The sequence below is a fragment of the Arvicola amphibius genome, chromosome 2 (assembly GCF_903992535.2).
Source record: "Arvicola amphibius chromosome 2, mArvAmp1.2, whole genome shotgun sequence".
Lineage (NCBI taxonomy): Eukaryota > Metazoa > Chordata > Mammalia > Rodentia > Cricetidae > Arvicola > Arvicola amphibius.
Genome location: NC_052048.2, coordinates 32461025 through 32484678, shown reverse-complemented (window position 1 = coordinate 32484678; position 23654 = coordinate 32461025). Strand labels below are relative to the sequence as shown.

General features: G+C 42.5%; 1 protein-coding gene across 1 annotated transcript in view; it reads right to left on the bottom strand.

The window, feature by feature from the left end:
* Raf1 (Raf-1 proto-oncogene, serine/threonine kinase) overlaps positions 1-22955 on the bottom strand; it is a 53554-nt gene extending 30599 nt beyond the window's left edge. The window contains exon 1 of the mRNA XM_038320701.2: positions 22579-22955. The gene's annotated coding sequence lies outside the window, so the exon portion shown is untranslated. The remainder of the gene's footprint in view (positions 1-22578) is intronic.
* Positions 22956-23654: the final 699 nt, after the last annotated feature.

Sequence of the window (23654 nt, the reverse complement as noted above, 5' to 3'; positions counted from 1 at the left end):
CTCTCTCTAAATAAAGAGCCTAGAAGTGCCTAGCCTCCACCTTCTCTCCTGCTTCAAAGCAGACAGGATCATTTCAAGATTTGTATAGCTTCCACCCACCCACACCCCCTTTTTGTCCAGACAGGGCGCCTCACTGTATAAAGCCTCAGTCTGGAGCTTCTCTGGCCTACACCTCTCAGTGATGGAGGCGGGTCTTCTATCAATCTGTTGATTTCATTGGTTAATTAATAAAGAAAACTGCATGGCCTAATAGGTTAGAACATAGGTGGGTGGAGTAGACAGAACAGGAAGAAGGAAGTGAGGTAGATGGCTCAGTCAGATGCCATGCCTCTCCTAAGTTAGTCAGACCGCCGTGCCTCTGCTCAGGGAGAGAGATGCGATGAAGCCAGCCACCAGGTCAAACGTGCTGAATCTTTCCCGGTAAGACACCATTCGTGGTGTTACAAAGATTATTAGATATGGGTTAGTCAAGATGTGAGTAAGAGGCTGAAAATAATGGGCCAGGCAGTATTTAAAAGAATACAATTTGTGTGATGTTATTTCGGGGCATAAGCTAGCCGGTGGCCGAGAGCAGGGAGGCAGGAAGCCGCCCGCAGCTCCACACTACACTCTCAGAAGCAGGGATCATCCGACTGTTCACAGTCTACACTCCTCTTCAGACAAACAGCCATGTTCACTTAACAGTCCTTTCCCTCACCCTCTAGTGACAAGACTTGACAAGACTCCAAGCTGGAACTTGATCTGAAATTGAGACACTGGGCATTAGGTTCAAAAAACTTAAAACAGACACTCATGAGCATGCTGGGCCATGCATATCAAAAGCAGCACACAGGTCGGCTATTAAAGAGGCAATACTCTCCACATTTGATCAGTCCCTATTACACTCATTTATTACAGTTTCTACTGCTGTAATGAAACATCATAACCAAAAACAACTTGGGGAGGAAAGAGTTTATTTCATCTTACAGCTTGTATTCCATTATCCAGAAAGTAAGGGCAGGAACTTGAGACAGGAACAAAAAGCAATGCCAAGGAGTGCTGCTTACTGGCTTGCTCCTCCTGGCTTGCTTTGTTATACACCCCAAGACTACCTCCCAGGGGTGGCACTATCCAGGGTCATCCCACAATCAATTACTAAGAAAATGACTCACAGGCTAGTGTATAGGCCAATCTAATGGAGGCATTTTATCAATGTGGCTCCTTCTTCTGAGATTTAGCTTGTGTCAAGGTGACAAAAACAAGCAAAAAAAGAAAAAGAAAAATCAAACACTAGAACAAACTCTCAGGTGAATTTTTTTTTTTTTTTTTTTGTAGAAAAATCACAAGCTGATCCTAAAATTTACATGGAAACACAAATGACCCAGAGAAGTCAAAAAAAAATCTCATTTTGGTTTGATTTTTGACTCAGGATCTAGACTAGCCTGGAACTTTCAGTGGAATATAAGCCGACCTTGATTGAACCACTTGTAACTCCAATTCTAGGGGGACCCAAAATTCTCTTCCGGCCTAAGAGTGCTTGTATTCATGTGGTGCAAAGACAAACACATACATTCTCATAAAATAATAAACATTTTAGCTGGGCAGTGGTGGTGCACGCCTTTAATCCCAGTATTTGGGAGGCAGAGGCAGGTGGATCTCTGAGTTCGAGGCCAGCCTGGTCTACAAGAGCTAGTTCCAAAGCTACAGAGAAACCCTGCCTCAAAGAGAAACCCTGTCTATAATAATAATAAGAATAAGAATAAGAAGAAGAAGAAGGAGAAGGAGAAGGAGAAGGAGAAGGAGAAGAAGAAGCCTTTAAAAGTGATTAACTTTTTATTTCATGTATCTTTAATTTACTTATTTACATGTATGTCTGTACAACATGTACGCATGCCTGGTGCCTGCAGAGGGCACAAGAGGTTATCAGATCCCCAGAACTGGAGTTACAGGTGGTTTTAAGTCACCCAGTGTGGGTGTTGAACCAAACCCAGGTCCTCTAGAAGATCAGCCATCGTTCTTAACTGCTGAGCCATCTCTACAGCCCTAACTTCTCTTATTTTAAGTTTTTAATTTGATTTTTTTAATATTTTTTATTTATTATGTATACAGTATTCTATCTGTGTGTATGCCTGCAGGCTAGAAGAGGGCACCAGACCCCATTTCAGATGGTTGTGAGCCACCATGTGGTTGCTGGGAATTGAACTCAGGACCTTTGGAAGAGCAGGCAATGCTCTTAACCGCTGAGCCAACTCTCCAGCCCCCACTTCTTTTTTTTTTAAAGACAAGTGGACCTGAGTTCAGTTCCCAGCACCCATAATGGTTACCTCACAATCACCTGTAAGCCCAACACCAGGGGATCTAATGCCTTTTAAAGGCAGTGGTGGCGCAGGCCTTTAATCCCAGCACTCAGGAGACAGAGGCAGGTGGATCTCTGTGAGTTCAAAGCCAGCCTAGCCCAGCAATGTTACACAGAGAAATCCTTTCTAACAAAAAAGTCAGGGTGTCACTATGTAATTCTGGCTGGTCTGGAACTTGCAAAGTAGAAGACTGGTCTGGCTGCCTGCCTCTACCTCCCAAGTGCTGGGATTACAGGTTTGCACTACCACACCCAGCAAATTTTATTCTACATATATTTTGCCACTGTTTTTTAAAATTACAGTTAACTGAACCTAGTATATCTTTTTTTAACAGGCATGCTGATCATTAAAAATGAAACATTACTAAAGTTACTGGTACTGGAGAGCTATACATCTCCAGCACCTTCGTGGCAGTAAAGATAGGTAGGTAGCCCTACTGCCAGAACAGAGGTTCAAGAAATCTGGAAACGTCAATTAAAAGAAAAAAATCAATAAACAACATAAACTTAATAAAATTATTCTTTTACCTTCCAAAAGCCTATTCAGAACAATTTTTTAATCAGCTAAAACTATGGGACTTCCAAGGGATCTTTAAATTTTCTTTTTATTTTCTATCTAGAAGGCAAGGTGCATGCATGTGAGTACAGGTGTCTGTGGAGGCCAGAGGCATTAGATCCCCTGGTGTTGGGCTTACAGGTGATTGTGAGGTAACCATTATGGGTGCTGGGAACTGAACTCAGGTCCTCTGCAAAAACAAGTCATCTGAAGTGCTAAGTCATGGAACCAGCCCAAGTGGTTTTAATAACCTTAGACCATTAGAATGTCCATAGCAGCATTATTCCAAATAGCCAAAAGGGGAAAAAACCCAAATGTTCATTAAGTGACAAACAGAGGAGACATTATCTAAGCAACAACTGGTTATACTTGATTATAAAAAGTAATAAACAGACTCAGTGCAATGCCCATCAAAATCCCAGCAAAATTCTTCAAAGACCTCGAAAGAACAGTACTCAACTTCATATGGAAAAGCAAAAAACCCAGAATAGCCTAAACAATCCTGTACAATAAAAGAACTTCTGGAGGCCTCACAATCCCTGACTTCAAACTCTACTACAGAGCTACAGTACTGAAAACAGCCTGGTATTGGCATAAGAACCAAATAAAAGACCTAGATATCAATTCACACATCTTCGAACACCTGATTTTTGACAAGGAAGCAAAAAGTATCAAATGGAAAAAAAGCATATTTAACAAGTGGTGCTGGCATAACTGGATATCAACATGTAGAAGAATGAAAATAGACCCACATCTATCACCATGCACAAAACTCAAGTCCAAATGGGTCAAAGACCTCAACATAAAGCCAGCCACACTAAAACTCATAGAAGAGAAAGTGGGAAGTACACTTGACGTACTGCCACAGGGAGCCACTTCCTAAATATAACCCCAGCAGCACAGACACTGAGAGAAACAATCAATAAATGGGACCTCCTGAAACTGAAAAGCTTCTGTAAAGCAAAGGACACAGTCAACAAGACAAAATGACAGCCTACAGAATGGGAAAAGATCTTCACTAACCCCACATCAGACAGAGGTCTGATCTCCAAAATATACAAAGAACTCAAGAAATTAGTCATCAAAAGAACACATAATCCAATAAAAAAAATGGAGTACAGACCTAGACAGAGGAATCTAAAATGGCTGAAAGACACTTAAGGAAATGTTCAACATCCTTTGGCAGCAGAGAAATGCAAATCAAAACAACTCTGAGATTCCATCTTACAACTGTAAGAATGGCCAAGATACAAAACATTGATGACAACTTATGCTTGACAGGTTGTGGGGAAAAGGGAACACTTCTGCACTGATGATGGGAATGCAGGCTGGTACAATCACTTTGTATGTCAGTGTGGCAATTTCTCAGAAAATTAGGAAACAACCTTCCTCAAGACCCAGTAACACCACTTTTGGGTATATATCCAAAGGATGCTCAATTGTGCCACAAGGACATGTGCTCAACTATGTTCATAGCAGCATTGTTTGTCATAGCCAGAACCTGGAAACAACCTAAATGGCCCTCGATCAAAGAATGGATAAGAAAAATGTGGTACATTTACACAATGGAGTACTACACAGCAGAAAAAAATAACATCTTGAACTTTGCAGGAAAATGGATGGAGCTAGAAAACATTTTGAGTGAGGTAACCCAGACACAGAAAGACAATTATCAAATGTACTCACTCACAAGTAGTTTTTAAACATAAAGCAAAGAAAACCAGCCTACAAACCACAACCCCAGAGAACTTAGACAACAATGAGGACACTAAGAGAGACTTACATAGATCTAATCTACATGGGAAATAGAAAGTAAAAAAAGACAAGATCTCCTGAGTAAATTGAGAGCATGGGGACCTTGGGGAAGGGTTGAAAGGGGGAGGGGAGAGGCAGGGAGGAAAGCAGAGAAAAATGTAGAGCTCAATAAATATCAATAAAAAAAGTAATGAGGAGTTGGAGGGTAGGACCAAAATATATGTACATATGATATTGTCAAAGATTAAATAAAAAGAGACAGGCAGTAGTTGTGAATGCCTCTAGTCCTAGCACTTGACTTGGGAGGCAGAGGCAGGTGGATCCCAGGAGTTCCAGATCAACCTGGTCTGCAGGACTGTTGTCTTCAAAAACAAAAACAAAAGATTAAATAAAAAGTATTTTTTAAAAAGAAACAAAAATTAAAATAATAAATGCTAGTAGAGGAGCCCCTTATCATGTGCATGCATATTCCAAGACCCCCAGTAGATGTGGAATATGAATGAGCTCTTGTCTACTCCCCCACGGCCAGTTTGTCATGCAGGACAACAGCAAAACTAGCATGGACCTTACTCCTCCACAGCTTCAAATAGCAGTCTCCTTCAACTTGCATGCTCCCTTTTCTTTTCTTAGGTCCCTTGTAGCTTCTTTTTAGCATATCCTCTTGTAAATGGGACATTCTTAAGTAAAATAACAGTAAAGTGAGTGCCAGCCTGTAATACCACACAGGAGGTCTGATAAGTACGTGACTGGAGGGTAGCACAAGGAACACAGGTATGCCAGACAAAAAGATGACTCATGTCCCAGGAAGGACAGGAAACAATGGTTTGAGGTTTCACCATGCTACTGCAAATGGCACACAATTTAAAAGTCAAGAATTTTCAATTCTGACTGTCCAGCTTATATTTTAAGACCACACCTAACAGGTAACTGATACTGGGAGAAGCAAAACTGAAGACAAGAGTGAAGTCCATTTTTTGTTGTTAAAACAGAACATCTGAGACGTAACTGGTAAAGAAGCTTATTTTGGCTTATGGTCTGGTGGCTGGAAAGTCCAAGAGTATGTCAGCAGTGTCTCCTCAGGACCTTTGCTTCAGCTCATAGCCAAAGGCAGAAGGGAAGCAGTATATGCCAGAGACAAAGCACAGGAACTTCATGCTTTAAAAATCACTCTTTGGGGGCTGAAGGCCTCAACCCCTCTGGCTGTTCTTTTAGAGGACATGGGTTTGGTTCCCATGACCCAAATGGCACCTAACAACCACCTGTAACTGCAGTTCTAGCGGATCTGATGCCTTCTTCCAGCTCCCATGGCTACTAGGCATATACATGGTGCACACACATAAATTAAAAAATAATAATAAAATAATTCTTTTTTTTAAAACATGTTTATACCAGGGTTGGTCACAACAGTCAGAACAGCACAACAATGAAGAGGAGGGGGAACATAGCCACTTCCGACCCTGTTAGCTGAGGCTCCAGCAAGAACTAAAATAATTCTTAAAAGTTACTCTCATAAGCCGGGTGCTGGTGGCGCACGCCTTTAATCCCAGCACTCGGGAGGCAGAGGCAGGCAGATCTCTGAGTTCGAGGCCAGCCTGGTCTACAAGAGCTAGTTCCAGGACAGGCTCTAGAAACTACAGGGAAACCCTGTCTCGAAAAACCAAAAAAAAAAAAAAAAAAAAAAAAGTTACTCTCATGGTAATTAATTCAGACCAGCAAGAGAATACTCCTAAAAAAAAAAAATGGCATTAACTCTTCTTAATAACCTAATCAACTCTTAAAGGTCCCACCTCCCAATACTAACCCAGTAGAAATTACATTTCAACATGAGTTTTGGCTGACTGGGACAAACCACATCCAGAGAACTGTGAGGGAGATAGTACTGCACATGTGAAAACACAGGGGAACTTTAGACACTGTGCTAAATTAAAATCCAAATACTGACTCTGTTCATACAAAAGTCCCCAAATGGGCAAATTCACACACGTGTCCACAGTACCTGCTTCTCAGGAAGCTAAGGACAAGACAGTCTGGAAGCCATTAGTATAAAACCAGCTAGACATGGCAAAAAAGATAAGGGGGAGAAAGGGAACTGTTAAAGGGGAACAAAGCCAGGCAGTGGTGGCACACATCTTTAATCCCAGCACTCAGGAGGCAGAGGCAGGTGGGTCTCTGTGAGTTCGAGGCTAGCCTGGCCTACAGAACAAGTTCCAGGACAGCCAAGGCTACAAAGAGAAACCCTGTCTTGAAAAACTTAAAAAAGAAGGACAGAAAGGAAAGGGAGGGAGGGAGAGAAGGAGAGAGGGAGGGAGGGAGGGAAGGAGGGAGGGTTAGTTATGTGGTCCACGCGGGTCCTGTCCATCTCTCTAGTCAAATTTATTTAGTTCTTTCCATTCTCTCACAATACTGATATAATTAATCAAGAGAAAGCCAAGCATGGTGATGTGTGTCTTTAACCCCAGCAGAGGCAGGCAAGTATCTGATTTAGACCAGACTGTTCTACACAAGTTCCAGGCCAGCTAGAACTACATAGTGAGACCCTGTCCAAGTACTATCATCATTGTCCATCATCAACGACAACATAAAGCAAGTATGGTGTACAAGTTCCTTCTGTTTGTGTGTTGCTTTCGTTGGATAATGAATACAGAAACTGCCTTGGCCTAGTTGATAGGGCGGAACTTAGGTAGGCGAATTCTGGGAGGAGGAAACAGAGTGAGAGAACTGCCATGGAGCCACCAGAATCAGACATGCTGAATCTTTCCCAGTAAGCCACGACCTCGTGGTGATATACAGATTAATAGAAATGGGTTAAATCAAGATGTGAGAGTTAGCCAATAAGAGGCTAGAGATAATGGGCCAGGCAGTGATTTAATTAATACAATTTCTGTGTGGTAATTTCGGGTGTAAGCTAGCCAGATGGCCAGGACAAACAAAGGGCCACCCTCCTCATGGAACACAAGTATTATTATCTCTCTCTTTTTTTTTTTTTTTTTTTTTTTTTTGGTTTTTCGAGAAAAAGTAAAATTTGGGGCTAGGAAATAGCTCTGTGGTAAAGTGCTTGCATAACATGGTTAAGGTCCCAAGTTTAATCCTCTGCACCTGAAAAGAAAAAGTGAAGTTTTAAAAAATAGGTAATAGATTAAGAGTTAAGAATCAGTGAAACCCAGTACTATGCACAATGAATGTATGTCAACTTAAAACAAACAAACAAAACAGGTTCTCAGGTTTTAAACTACAGCTGTATTGTAATACTGATTTAAATTACATCAATTTGGACTTGAGGTAATTATTATGTATTGTTAGTATCATACTACTTGGGGACATGTGAAAGAAAGGAGAATACAGACCATGCCTTACACATCATTAGCAATCTGCAGTTCTCTTCTAATTCAAGAAACCTTCACTTCTTTTCTAAGTGATAAAGGATTTACTTTAAATTAGTGGTCTTCAAGCAGTCATAGTCCCAATAATTTTCTAACTTGGTCCTTCCTTCTTCTTAGCCATTAAGTGATAAAAGATACATTAAAATTATGAACTTCTGTTCATATAGCTAACAATCTGCAAATATAGTGAAGATATAATACAAATTTCTATTAAGTCATACACGAAAACTGGGTTGTCATTCTTTTTCTTAACCTTCACTCCCAAGAACTTTTCCCCAGTGGTGGTAATAAATATAGGCTGGGTAAAATAAAATCCCATGTAATTATAAAACTGCTAAACTACACACTATGATTAGTTCCTGTTAGTCGAGTAACTAGTAAATGCTAGCCAAGACAAAGCAATTCCTATTCGCGGGAATAACTGGGCACTGCCCTAAAGTTACAGTTGTGCTATAATATTACCTGCTGTAAGGAGTTTCTCCTTGGCTTGAGAGCAGGAGGAAGAGTGAGTTAACACAGCTAAGTCAACACCTGGCAGAAACACTCTATTATCCATACTGACATCTAGGTTTAAGACTTATTTGTGTTACTGTCTCTTCTACTTGGCATGAACATGTCTAGTGTTGTCACCATGCTGTGCCCACAACCCAGGGGCTGGAGAATAAGTTCAGGGTCAGTGCTCTACTACTGAGCTATACCCTCAGCTCTTGCTCTGTTAAGACAGGGCCCGGCTACCTAGCCCAGGTTGGCCTTGAATTATCAACTCTAGCCAGGCAGTAGTGGTGCACACCTTTAGCCCCAGCACTCAGGAGGCAGAGGCAGACAAACCTCAAGTTCGAGGCTAGCCTGGTCTACATAGTGAGTTCCAGGACAACCAGGGCTACACCAAGAAACCCTATCTTGAAAAAAAAGAAAAAGAAAGAAAGAAAAAGAGAAAAAACATCAACCCTCCTTCTTTCCAATGCTGGGATTACATACAATATGAATAGTTATGCAGTCTGACATATTTCTTACTCTTTTAAGATTATAGAGAAAGCAAACTGTTAGTATGAACTAACCAAATGATACTGTCATTTTTCTTTGTTATAGAAGCAATAATGGCTTTATTGATCAGAAATATAAGTTGCCCTTCTACCGCCTTAGATTTCCTGAGTTTGCTACCTAACCGTGTTACCTATAATACTACTCTACTCCAAAGAGTTCCAGGTTCCAAAGTAAGAACTGACTGTGAGCCTTTTAGTCAGCCTCTCACATTACTTGGAAAAATCTGCAACTCCTCTGTGTAATTATAGACCATCACATCCATTCCTTTTTACAGATTATCGCAACTTTTTTTTAAATGTGTATGGGTATTTTGCCTGAATGCTTACCTGTGCACCCATGAAACCACAAGAGAGCACTGGATTCCCCTGGGAGTGGAGTAACAGTTGTGAGACACCACAAGGGGGCTGGGAATCAAACCTTGTCCTCTGGAAGAGCAGTTAGTGCTCTTAATTGCTGAGCCATCTCTCCAACTTCTCTCTCAAAATTTTTAAAAGACTCCTTGGGAGCTGAAAAGCTGGCTCAATAGTTAAGAGCACTTGCTGCTGTTCTTGCAGAAGACTCAAGCCTGGTCCATGGTCCAACATCCATGTTGGCAGCTCACAACCATCTGTAACTCCAGCTCCAGAAGATCCAGTGCCCTCTTAAGGCTCCCATAGGCATGTGCACTCACGTCCTCAATCCCACAGAGGCACACATAATTTTAAAATAATAAATATTTTAAAGATTCCTTGGAACAATTCTAGACCCATCTGTACATTAAAATTTATGAAGGAGCCGGGTGGTGGCGGCACAGGCCTTTAATCCCAGCACTCAGGAGGCAGAGGCAGATGGATCTTTGTGAGTCCGAGGCCAGCCTGGTCTACAAGAGCTGGTTCTAGGACAGACTCCAAAGCTACAGAGAAACCCTGTCTCGAAAAACAAAAACAAAAACTATGAAAGAGATGAACACACTCCTAACCTATAACCAACCGATGCAACTTTCAAAATATCTCTCTGCCTCAATATATCATTTCCTCAAAAATCTTTTAATTTCCTAGCAATGAAGAAATAAAAATGATTTATTATCAAGAGAAAATAAATTGGGAGGTGGTGGCGCAGTGCACACCTTTAATCCCAGCGCTTGGGAGACAGAAGCAGGAGGATCTCTGAGTTTGAGTCCATCCTGGTCTACAAAGAGAGTTCCAGTATAGCCAGAACTGTTAAAGAGAGAAATTCTGTCTCAAAAAAAAAAAAAAAAAAAAAAAAAAAAAAAAAAAAAAAAAGATAAAGAAAAGAAAGAAAGAAAATAAGCCAGGTTGGGCACCCAGGAGGCAGAAGCAGGTAGAGCTCTTTGAGCTGAAGGCCATCTTGGTCCACACTCTAAGTTCCAGGTCCAAGCTATAAAATTCAAAAACAATAAACAAACAAACAAACAAACCACTGGGGGCTAGAGAGCTGGCTTAGGATTTAAAAGCATTGCTGCAGGCCAGCCTGGTCTACAAGAGCTAGTTCCAGGACAGGCTCTAAAAACTACAGGGAAACCCTGTCTTGAAAAAAAACAAAAAAACAAAAAAACAAAAAAAACAAAAACAAAAACAAAAAAAAAAGCATTGCTGCTCTTCCAAAGGACCAGTGGTCAATTCTCAGCACCCTCATGGCAGCTCACAGCTGTCTATAACTCCAGTTCCACGGGATCTGACACCCTCTTCTGGCCTCTCTGGGCACAATACACACTTGTGATGCACAAACAAACAAACACGCACACATAAAACAAACATTTAAAAAAATACTGTGAGGAATAAGTTCTCCCACTCCATCCTCAAATTAAACTGGCAACAGCAGGAGGCTGAAGCAGGAGAATCTTGAATTTAAGGCCCATCTGTGTTACATAACCAGACCCTCTCTCAAAAAAGGGCCTAAGAAAGGGCTGAAGAAAAGGTTCTCATTAAGAGCACTGTTTCTCGGAATGATCTGAGTTCAATTCCCAGTACCCACAGTTTATTACCACCTGTAACCTCAGTTCAACACCTCTAGCCTCTGCAGACACCTGAACTCACATGAACATAACACACACACACACACACACACACACACACACACACACATTAAAGTTAAAAATAAATTAGTTTTTGCTTTTTTACTTTTTAAAAAAGGAAAATGAATTATCTGTTTTCATTTTACGTACCAATCCCAGTTCCCACTCTGTCCCCTCCTCCCATTCTCTCCATCTTCCCCTCCACACACACCCCCATCCACTCCTCAGAGAGGGTAAAGCACACTGCTTTGGGGAAGGTCCAAGGCCCTCCCTACTACATCTAGGCTGAGCAAGGTATCCATTCAAAGAGAACCCATTCCCAACAAACAAGTACAAGCAGTAGGGATAAATCCTGGTGCCACTGCCAGTGGCCCCTCAGTCTGCCCCAGCCATATTAGTAATTAGTTTGAAAATACCAATGCAATTGAGCATATAACACTGGGGGAGGGGGAGGAGCTCACAAATAAAGTTTCTGCTGAACAAACATGAGCTGCTCTGATCCTCATCTCATCACCTCAGCTAGAAAACAGCAATGGTCTAGTTTGCACAAGGCTTATGCTACAGTTTCCCAACCAGTCCAAAAGGGCAGTCTCATGCACTGCAAGGTGGTCAGTATGTGTCAATATTTTGAGTTTCCTCATCTCTCTTTCTCAATTTCTGGCCACAAACTGGTGACTTCATCAGATGACCGGACAACACAGACTTGCATAAAGAAAAGGACCACTCTATCCTTCTAAATGTTAGCAAGTATGAGCTACTCAAGTATCAGAAGCAGATTTTATTGTTTTAAAGTATGAGTGTTTTAAAATACAAATTGAGAATGAACTAGTTCAGAAACAATCGTTTCCACAGTGAAAAATGCCTGGGACCAATTTCATTTTAACTCTCACCCAGACAATGAGTTTTTCATTATCCTCTTTAAATCTTTTGAATTGTTTTGGTTAGCTGGTTAGATGGCTGATCCCTAGATCACTATGTAAGTCAGGCTGGTCTTGAACTAGTGATCCTTCTGTCTCAGCAGAATCAATTGGGATTGATTATCAAGGGTACAGCCCAATGTCTGGCTTTCTTCGAACTGTTTTTAAACTCAGCTCCAAATCAGTCATTGCTTCTTCATTTAGGTAGTAACAAATAGTTTTGTTTTGTTTTTCAAGACAGGGATTCTCTGTGTAGCCCTGGCTGTCCTGGAAATCCCTCTGTAGACCAGGCTGGCCTCAAACTCAAGAGATCCACCTGTCTCTGCCTCCCGAGTGCCGGGATTAAAGGTAAAAGGCATGTGTCACCACCATCCAGCGTAACTGATCATTTTTAAATGAACAATCCATTTACTAAGTACAACATTAACACAATATCAAACTATACAATATGCAAATAAAGTATAGAGATGCCAAGTCTGGTACCCACAGTAAGGAGCTAAAATGACTATGTCTGAAGGGAAAGAGAAGCAGCAAAAGCCACCGTTATCTCATCTTGCTTGAAGCTCACCACATGGGAACACTAACGACTTAATTTTGTGTCACACTGTATTTCACATAAAAATTATACATTTTTGTGGCAAACCTTACATACACAGCAAGTAGTTCAAAAAATTAGCCTTTTTGCCAGGCAGTGGTGACATATGCCTTTAATCCCAGCACTTGGGAGGCAGAGGCAGGTGGACTTTGTGGGTTCGAGGCCAGCCTAGTCTACAGAGGGAGTTCCAGGACAGCCAAAATTACAAAGAGAAACCCTGTCTTGAAAAACAAAAAATAAAATAAAAATAAAAAACAGCTGGGTAGTGTGGTACATACCTTTAATCCCAGCATTTAGGAGGCAGAGGCAGGTGGATATGTGAGTTCAAGGCCAACCTGGTCTACAGAGAGTTCCAGGCCAGCCAAGGTTACACAGAGAAACCCTATCTAAAAAACCTGGGGGGTGGGTGGGGGCAATTATCCTTTTGCCTGGATGTGGTAATGCACACGTTTAGTTCCAGTGCTCAGGAGGCAGAGGCAGGTGGATCTCTGAGTTTAAAGCCAGTCTTGTCTGCACTGCACAATTTGGGCCAGCAAGATGGCTCTACGGGTAAATGAACTTGCTGCCAAGTCTGACAACCCAAGTTCAGTCCCCAGGTCCAATATCATAAAATAAGAAAACTGCTCCTGCAAGCTGTCCTACATAATAATGTTTTTTAAAAAAAAAAATGTTTTGCCTTTCTCATGAAGGTGCTATCATATCACACTTGTAATCCTAGAACTCAGGATGCTGAGGAAAGAAGGAGAGTTTGAAATTGAGAGTTTGAGGCCAGCCTGAACTACTTAATCAGAACTTTGTATCAGTTTGAAGGAAAAGAAAGAAACTGCAATGGTTTGGATATGAAGTATGCTTCTGCCTTGGCTGAAAGGCTCTTTAGTGAAAGTTTGGTTCACAGCTAGTGATGTTGTTTTGGGAGATTCTTTTAAGTTTAAGGAGTAGGTCACCGAGGGCACATCCTTAGGGGCTGTATCTTGTCCCCAGGGCCCCGCTTTCTGTTTCCTGTCTATCACAAATTCAGTAGCCTCTCCCATATGGCCCCACCATCATGACATTCTTCACCACAGAGTACATAATCAACAGAACTATAATGTAAACATGGGAAATCCCAACACTCCAAAGGTAGAGGCCAGAGGATTAGGAGTTCAGGTCATCCTCAGCTACACAGAGTTGTAGAGCAACCAGAGATCGTGTCTCAAAAAATTCACATACAAACTTAGTGTTGGTAGGCATGATGGCATAATACTTGGAATCCCAGCACTCAAGAGACTAAGACAGGAAAGTGACTGTGAATTCAGAGCCAGTCTGTGATTTCTTAACAAGACCTTGTTTTAAAAACAAAACATGGCTTGGCCTACAGAGGAGTTTCAGAACAGCCAGAGCTACAGAGATACCCTGTCTCAAAAAAACCAAAAGAAAAAAAGGAAGAAAAAAACAAAACAAAACAAACACAAAAAAAAAAAAACATGGTCAGTACATGGCTCAGCAGATAAAGGCATTTGCTACAATATCTGATGACCTCAGTTTAATACTGGGGACCCACCTGGCAAGAAAATGTACTCCTGCAAATTGTCCTGTGATAAATATAACTGTGAAACAGCAAGTAGGTGTTGGGATTTAAATTCACACTCTCACACAACCTGGTCCTTCAGGCTCTCAAATAAAATTGTTTCCTCACAAATATCAATAAACAAACATGAAGCTGAAATCAGTCATTGGAGTTTATTGTCTAACAAGATGAGGAGCTAACAGATGACTAAACAATAGAGGCCACAGAAAAATGCAGAAGATTAAGGATGGTAAATAACAGTAACAGGAGCAAAAGGTCAGGGAGTGACTCTCAGAGGAGCAAGAACAAACAGTAAGTTCTGCTAACCTCCTCCACCCGACAAAAATCCTTCAAGGTAAAAACTTGCATTCCCAGGGTAATGGTGGCGCACACCTTTAATCCAAGCACTAGGGAGGCAGAGGCGGGCAGATAGGTTTACAGAGCAAGTACCAGAACAGGCCCCAAAGCTACAGAGAAACTCTGAATGGGGGGAGGGGGATAAAACAAACAACAACAAAAAAAATTTGCATTCATCACCCTGTACCCTTCTCAGAGAGTGCCTGCACCTACTAGGTACTTTTAGGGCTAGTAAGTGGTTCAGTGGTTAAGGGTGCTTGCCTGATGATCTAAGTTCAATTCCCAGGACTCACATAGAAGGAAAAAATAGATTCCTTCCTCTGACCTTCATTCACGTGTACTAGAGGGATGGGTAAATGATTAAGAGCACTTAGTTTTCTTGCAGACGACCTGAGTCAATCCCAGCATCTGTGTCAGACAGCCAACAACTACCTATAACTCCAGCTCCAGGGGGATCCAATGATTCTGGACTCCTTAGGCATCTGCATTCACATGCATATACCCCCATAGGCACATGCATACAAGTAACTAAATCTTAAAATAATAACAATGACAACTTTTAGTAGGATAATAACAAATATCTGTAATCTTTGCATGTAGGAGGCTGAAGCAGGATTAGATCAAAGCTAGAGTTGGCTATGTAGTAAACTCAAAGTCCGTAAAACCCTGTCTCAAAATTTTTCAAATTTAGCAGCTAAAGAGATGCCTCCATGGTAAAGAACCTTTAATGTTCCTACAAAGAACCCAGGTTCAATTGACAACACATACATAGTTGGGTTGTTATAACTCCAGTTCCAGGGAATCCAACAGGAACAAGCATGGTACACATACATGCATGCAGGTAAAATGTTAATACATGTAAAAATAAATAAATCTAAAAATTTTTTAATTTAAATAAATAAATGACTTTTAGCCAGGCAGAGGTAGCACACACCTTTAATCCCAGCACTCAGGAGGCAGAGGCAGATGGAGTGAGTTCAAGACCAGCCTGGTCTGCAGAGTGAGTTCCAGGACAGGCTCCAAAACCACACAGGGAAACAAAAGAAAAAAAAAAAGGACTTTTAAATCTGGGGCAGAAGGTCCTGGGTTTGATCCTTAGCACCACATAAACTGGGTGTGAGGGCTCAAATCTATAATCCCAGCAATTGAGAGGTAGAGGAAGATCAGAAGCTCAAGGCCATTCTTGAATGCACAGCAAGTTCAAGGGAATAAAGACTTAAAGGAGAATAATGAAACAGGAAGGGTTAAACAGAGAATAGGGTAGAGGAGGAAACATGGGAAAGACCTTTCAAAAAAGACCAAGTTAGTACTATAGGAATTTTCTAAAATATCTATATCTACATGTATATGTACCATGCTTGTTCCTGTTGGATTCCCTGGAACTGGAGTTATAACAACCCAACTATGTATGTGTTGTCAATTGAACCTGGGTTCTTTGTAGGAACATTAAAGGTTCTTTACCATGGAGGCATCTCTTTAGCTGCTAAATTTGAAAAATTTTGAGACAGGGTTTTACGGACTTTGAGTTTACTACATAGCCAACTCTAGCTTTGATCTAATCCTGCTTCAGATTAACTAATCCTCTCTTCAGAGAGAGAGAGAGAGAGAGAGAGAGAGAGAGAGAGAGAGAAATAGAGGAAGAGTATGTGTTAAATGTCCCTAATAGACACCAGAAGCTAACTAATAAAAAATAAAAATAAAAATCCCAGGGCCAGGAAAGGTTACTTGTTTTGGAACTGTCAGCCAATGAGGGCCCACAGAACCCCCACCCCCAAACATTATAGGATATCGTCATTGCTCTTGGATATCCTCCAGAACTTGAAAGTGAGAACTTACTGCTGAAGACACCATATACTTGAGTCATAAGATATGGTAAAATCAAGATGATATGGAGCTAGAAGTTTCATCCCTATTGGCTAGCTTTCAAAGAGTTGGAGGGTGCTATGCATGGTACTGAAGGAGAAAAACAATCATCAGTCATACACAGCTACAATAATGGGCGGCCTTGACAAGCAAGACATGCAGCACACTGTGCAATGGTGGCACAAACAGCATGTGAGTAACCAACTACTTTCTGATTGGATTTTAAAACCCAATCCACAGTATAAAACCAATACCTGATACCATTATCAAGCTAAGAACCTTATGATTAGATAGATCATAGACCCTAGGGGAAAACTTACTATTATGCTACTAAATGAACACAGTATAAACTGATTCCTAGTGATTTATTGTTACACCCATAAAGCAATGTATCTATCTCTCAATCCTCATCTGAGAAGCTTTTATTTGCAGTGATCACAGTGATTTATAGTGACCCACAACTGGCCAAGATGCATGCAGAGACTGCAGAATGCTCAGTCCTAAAGGGAACAAACATACTACACCTACAAGGTTCATGAATAATTGAGGAAGGGGGGGGCAAACAGTCTAAGTGCCAGAGGCAAAGGATGACTACAAGGAAACCATCTTCTGGACCCGGCAGGGCAGTTGCACATTAGAACTCACAAAGTTGGGACAATATGTACAAAATTTTTGCGAACCCAAGCCAGATCAAATAAATCCCACCATGGAGAAAGGAGTTGTGCACACAATCCCACCCCTAGCTGGGAGCTACTGGCAATTGTCAGCTGTTAGGAAAGGGAGAAACAGTTTTCTGAAAGAGTGTAGGCCTGGGTGAGTCAACCATTCTCCAGTAGAAGACCACACACCCAAGAATATTTGGGCAGCACAAATTGATTTTGAAAGATTATTTTGTTTTTGTTTGTTTTTTTGTTTGGTTTAGTTTGGTTTGGTTTTTGAGACAGGGTTTCTCTGTATAGACATGGCTGTCCTGGAACTTGCTCTGTAGACCAGGCTGTCCTGAAACTCATTGGTCCACCTGCCTCTGCCTCTGAGTACTGAAATTGAAGGTGTGCACAACCACCCGGCGATTAAAAAAAAAAGAAAAAAGTGACACAAAGTTGGATGGGTAGAGAAGGAGAGGTGGATCTGGAAGAGTTGGAGAAAGGGGTGAATACAATCAAAATATACTATATGAAATTCTTAAAGAACTAATAAAAGCCAGGTATGATTTACATGCCTATAATCCCAGCACCTAGAAGGCTTAGGCAATAAGATTGCCATGAGGCTAGCCTGTCTAAAAACAATAAACACGAGACAAAAAGTCATCATGGATATAACTATTAACCACTCTGACTCTCCCAACACTGATGTACTGGGTTGAAGAAAGCCAAAGAGACTGGCAGTGTTAATGACAGAGTTTGCCTAGTCCACTTAAAGCCCTAGATTTAACCCTCAGCACTGTACCCAGAAAAACAGGGGGGAAAAAAAGATGTTTTGCCCAAACACCAAGTCTCCTTATAGAAAGTCAAGGAAAAATCAGAGAACTTATACTTCATTGTAGTTTGAAAAGAAACAGAGAGGCAAACATCTTGACTCATCTAGTCAGTATGCTTATTCTTGCTATTGGATGACAATAAATTATATATAATAGAAGACGATGAAGCCTGCACACCTTTAATCCCAGCACTTGGGAGGCAGAGGCAGGCAGATCTGTGAGTTCAGGGTCTACATAATGAGTTCCAGGACAAACAGGGCCCTGGAGAGAGACCCTGTCTCAAAAAAAAAAAAAAAAAAAAAAAAAGTTCAGATGACACTACGCTGCACAGATCACAACACTTCTCTGAAGGAATGTGCCATACAAGAGTTCACTTAAAACATTCTCATTGCCTGCTGTTTCCCATTTGTTATCCAAAAATGTAAACATTGCTAAATCACAAGGATTTGCAAATTCTAAAATAGCTCTTTAGGATTGTTAATCCCCACCCAGCTAAATCCTTTAAAACCTGGTCTAAAAATAAAACCGTGTCAAGTGTTCTTCAAAATATACTATGTATACTGATTGGAATGTGATGCCAATTAACATACTGTGAGCAATTAAAAAAAAACTTCAAATAGCCTGTGCCAAGCTAAATAACAAAGAAATACCATCCACTTGACAATTGTCTTCAGCTAAACTGAGATTCTGGGAGTAATTTCAGAAGTCAAACATCTGAAATCATTCAGTAGGTGTTGCAGCACACACCTGTAATCCCAAATCTCCTGGCTGAAGCAGGATCACAAATTTGAGGCCAGCCTTGGTTACATATATGTATTTAATTCAAGCATGCATTTATTTTTATTTTATGTGTATGGGTGTTTGACCTGTTATATGTCTGGGCACCCTGTGGTGCCTGGTGCCCACAAGAACAGAAGAGGGTGTCAGATATTCTGGAACTGGAATTACAGACAGTTGTGAGGCAAGGTGGGTGCTTAGACTCAAACCTGAGTCCTCTCAACCACTGAGCCATCTCTCCAGCCCTGAGAATATGTATCTAAAAAACAAGTAGACTGGAACAATGGCTCGTCAGTTAAGAGTGCTTTCTGCTCTTGCAGAAAATCTGGTTTGGTTTCCAGAACCCACACGATGGCTCACAACTACTTGTAATTCCAACTCCGGAGGATCTGATGCCCTCTTCTGACCTCCACTGACACTACACACAGTAGTTCATACACTCAGCCACACAAAAATACAGGTACAATATTTTTTAAAAAAAGAAAAAAAAAGCCAATCACCACAACAAAAACCACTAAGGGGCTGGAGAAATGACTCAGCGGTTAAGAGTACTAGCTGCTCTTGCAAAAGACCTGGGTTCAGTTCCCAGCATCCACCCACATGCTGGCGGACAACTGTCTGTAACCTCAGTTCCAGGAGATAATACCCTCTTCTGACCTCCAAGACACCAGGCACATACCTGGTTCACAGACATAAATGCAGGCAAAATACCCATACATGTATAGCTAAAAAAAAAAAAAACAACTTAAATTAAATCACTGAGAGCTATACAAATAATCCTGGGAGCAAATAAGTAACAGACTGACTCAAACACTACAAAACTAAAGGTGTCAATTTTAATGTGTAATTAAGGACTTTTTACTCACAACTTTGAAGACCAAACTAAAACACTCAGACATTATTATTCTAAAATTACATAGTTTAGACCTCATTAGTATCAATAAAATCTTGACATAAATATTTAGTGTTATATTTTGAACCCACTGCATGAACAATTAGCAATTTCATCCATCTATATGTGCACATATCAGAAAAAAACCTCAACAACCTCTTCCTAAATAACCTACTCCTTTAATCTCAGCACAACGGAGGCAGAATCAGGCAGAGCTCTGTTGAGTTAAAAGCCAACCTGATCTACATAGTGAGTTATAAACCATCCAAGGGCTACACAGTGAGACCCTGCCTTAAAAAAAAAAAAAAAAAAAAAAAAAAAAAAAAAAAAAAAAAGCCAGGCAGTAGTGGAGCACATCTTTAATCCCAGCACTCAGAGGGCAGAGAGGCGGATCTCCGTGAGTTTGAGACCAGCCTGGTCTACAGAATGAGTTCCAGGACAGCCAGGGCTACCCAGAGAAACCCTGTCTCGAAAAAAAACCAAAAGGAAACAACAACAACAACAAAAAGAACCCAATATTCCTGATTTTTTTTTCAGAGGTGGGAAACTGATTTTTATGGTCTATATACAACTTTAGAAAAATAACACAACAAAATTTTCAAGTCAAAGCTTGGTTTTATGATTTCACAAAGCCCTCACTGTTCCATTTGCTCACTGTCTTTTGGAAACAGTATTTAAATTCTCTTCTGCAAGTCAACATTACAGCACGCTGCTTGTAACAAGCTCCTCCCACGATCAGGATTGTTACTATTACACCAAAGCATTCTCTCATCTAGTATTTTTTTCCAGTTTTTAAGAAATAGGTGACTAACAAAGTTTTGTCTTAAGTTTAAACATTTAAACATACATTTATTAACAGACTTCCTAAAAAAGCAATTTGAAGTTAGCATTATATTTACTTTTTAAATTTTTTCTGTAAATGTCTAATTACTTCCAAAGGGTGTGAAGTCGTTTAATATTCAGAGCAAAGATGCTGTGAGGCTAAAGTAACTGGGTTCAGAGCAGTTGTAATGCAACAGCATTCTTATGTTTTGGATACTTTCTGTCATAAACGAAAGGTTTTAATACAGTTCTCAGTCTTTTTTCTACTAGGCCAGATCCCTTCAACTGCATTGAAAAGCCTTTCAGTCAAGCCTACTTCACAGGCACACAAGGTCTTTTCTACTATTGAGGAGACCTTGACAAAGCTGCCTGATCCCACTTCAGGGCACAATCACAGCCCTGCAGACCTGATGATAAGCCTTCAGAACAGAAACATCAGCAGGTTTATTTTTCCAAGTATCCAGAGCTCAGCTAGGTCAAATGTTGCTGCTGGATTTTAAACAGCTTACTTAGCCCTTGAAGAGATAAGAGCAAAAACAAGTCCAAAGAATTTCAGTGGTTTTCAGTGGTACTCACACCAAAGGTTTTGAAACTGCCCCTGAAGTCTCTTTATATATGCGTAGCCACTTCAGCATAAGTCTTAATCGAAGTAGCCATTTAAGAATAATGTTCATTGGGTTGGAGACTTTCACAAAGCCTGCAACCTGGGGACTCGGTCCAAAGAAAACACCGCCTTGTATAAATAGGGTTAATTAAAAATACTTTCATGCTACACTTTTTTCAGGTGCTTTCCATAATCTGCCAATTTTGTGTGTTTAGGAACATATTTTACATGTTCAGCAGAGATTTAAAACCCAGAGTTAGGAAAGAATATTACGTTTATGAAGTCAACCTTTTTACATGCACATATAATCTTAGAAAAACCTGCAAGAATATCTCGAACTAGGAGTCCAATCCATTAACCAAGTGAAAAAGCACTAAACATTTTGTATCAAATATCAAAACTGGTTAGCTAGACTTAACAAAGTAAATCTTTTCAATTGTATCAACTTCACTACCATTGGGGGAGAGGGCAAAGTAGCCGACAGTTAAAAATTAGCAACATGAAGCTAATTAATCCAAACTAAACAAACTAGTTCACCACCATCCATCACACAGACCTTTCACAAGCTATCAACTTTTCTTTTGGACCCTGATGTCTCACTAGCTCCTTTCTGCACCCCACACTTACTAGCTGCTCCCCAAACTCATCCCAACTCCTGGAGGCCATGCCCCTGCGCCTTGTTGCCAGCTGATCCCTCCGCTGACAATGCCCTCCCCTCTGCCTCACCTAGCGAACAAGGTTCTTCCAAACTCGGCGAGAAGCAAGCAAGGAACATCAGACTTCTCTACTCTCCGTGCGCACTTAACTGTTCTAAATCTCAAGTGACACTTGAGAAACCAATCCTTATCACCGCGCATTGTTCTCACGCCCCGGGAGCCAGAGCACCGGGGGCAGCGTCTCCACAGACCCCACAGGACGCAATGCAGGCATCCAGACGTGCCCGGAATTCATTCCCCCTTCTCTACACAGACCCGACTCCCTCCCGAGGTCCCGACGAGATCCCACCGTCCACCCCCTAACAAAGAATGAAAACCAGAGGCACACCCTGAGCCCCGGAGAGAGAACAATGAATGAACACGGCCGACTCGCCTCCCGCGATGTCCCAACTCCTCTCTCTGCATCCACTGGCTCTGCAGAGCCTGGACGGCTGTCGATTCACACAAAAGGCATCCCGGCTCCCGATCTCGAGCATCCCGGGCCTCCCATTAGGAAGCCCGGACCAAGTCCCCACGCCTTAGTGGCGGGGCACTGACCCGTTTCTCGCTGCCTTCCTCGATTCCCTCGTCTTCCCTAAAAGGGTGTCACTTGAGCGAAGCAGCCCGAGAGGAGGTGCAAGGCCGGGCTCCCCCCACTTATGCAGCTCCAGAGAAAAAAAACGAGCCCATCCCAGTGACAACACAGGCACCGAGCAGCTCTGGGCGGATTTTTTCCCCCATTGCCAAAATATGAGGAATGCGCGCTGGGCACCGGGGTGGCGCTGGCACGTTTCCGAAAAACACTGGGAAATCTGAGCAGGGGTGTGGAAACTGGCTCGCCGGCCATGACACTCGGCCCGCTCCCGGCCCGCTCCCGGCCCGCCACCCGGGTGACAGCGGCCTGCCGGGCCCTTCGCCTCTCAGTCGCGCCGTCAGACCCGCGGCCTACCTGAGGGAGCCGGGCCACGCCAGGTCCCGTCGTGCGGCGGCGGCGATGGTTGAACGAACGGGATGCGGTCACATTCGGCGCGTCCCCAGTCCGGGGGACGGGGCCCCGGGCAGGCCCCGCATCGCTGCACTAGCGCCCCGCGCCTCAGGGCACGCGCCCCAAAGCCCGGCCAGCTGGCCCGTCCAAGGGCCCGCGGAGAGCGGCAGAGAAGTCTTCCCGCCTCAAGCTCGCTCGGTTCTAACTCCCGCCATCTAAGATGGCGGCGCAAGCACCCGCAATGAAGACGCTCTCCGGCCGCCCCGGCGAGCGAGCCCTGCGCTCGACGCTCGTCTTCGCGACCTGCGACGCCGCGGGCCCCACCGCCTCTGCGCGAGCTCTCGAGCTCGGGTGTCCGTTTGAAACTTGGCTCGGGGATCTATCGCTCGGGCCTGGAACGTGGCCCCGCCTCCGGGGGCGTGGCCTCGCGATCCCGCGGCCGCCATTTCGGGGCTGAGACTGGGGCGTCCCTGGGTGACGGCGTCTGGTCAGAGGCGGGTGGTCGCGGTCGCAGCCGGGGTCTGGCCACCCGCTAGGCCCTCGGAGGACCAGACGAGCCTGGTGACACTCGGCACAGGGCCCAGCTGGAGCGCTTCCTCTCCGAAGTTGACACCCGTGGAGAATGGCGGCTTACGGGTTTTGTGGGAAAACCATCATACTGTATTAAACCTCGGGTTCCGCATTTGTAAATCGAGGTTTTACTGTCGTTCATCTGATTGACCAAAAACTAAAAGTATGGTGTCACACATCGTAGACCCAGCGTTTGGGAAGTGAAGGCAAGAGAATCAGCAGTTCACGTTCATGCTGAACTACATGAGACTGTCTCAAAACAAAACAAAACAAAATTGGCAAGAAGATATATCTTTTGATTGATGGGCCGGTATGGCCCACGGTGCTCCTTCGTACAGTCCTGGTTGGCTGTACGAAGCCACCACTTGGAGGACACTGTGACATCGTCAACGTTATTTTCTCTCTCGAGATAAGTCACAGACGAGCGATAGAGACTCGGAGGAGAGAGAGAGAAGAGAGAGAAGCGAGGA